Source organism: Rhopalosiphum maidis, chromosome 3 (assembly GCF_003676215.2).
Source record: "Rhopalosiphum maidis isolate BTI-1 chromosome 3, ASM367621v3, whole genome shotgun sequence".
In the NCBI taxonomy this organism is placed as follows: Eukaryota; Metazoa; Arthropoda; class Insecta; order Hemiptera; family Aphididae; genus Rhopalosiphum; species Rhopalosiphum maidis.
The window spans coordinates 11,390,246-11,390,676 of NC_040879.1; positions in this window are offsets into that span (position 1 = coordinate 11,390,246).

Here is a 431-nt window from a genome sequence, read left to right on the forward strand (position 1 = left end):
GTAGAGACTGAAATGGTGATCGGCGCTCCTGCGCGCTCCTTTATATGTTCTGGCGGCGGCGGCGGCAGCTTCTTCGGCGTCGGAGTGGTGGCGGAGATGGTTCCCACCACCGGTTGCGCGTCGAAGGCCCACACCGGGCGAACGGCAATTCTATTGGGCGAACTGCCCTTCGACCTTCCTGCTCGCCCATCGGTCTGCCAGCCCATCCACCCACCCACCCACCCGCCCGCCGGTCGACACGCGGCACTGCGAACAAACACGGACATGCGCACACGGTAAAACACTGGCACTAACACACACACACACATCTGCACGGCCGAGTTTCGGCGGCGGCGCGCGACGGCGTTGTATGCCCGAAACTGGATGTCTGGACGACAAACGTCGAATGTGCCTATACTACATATGACAATATATGCGATGTATTCGAAAAG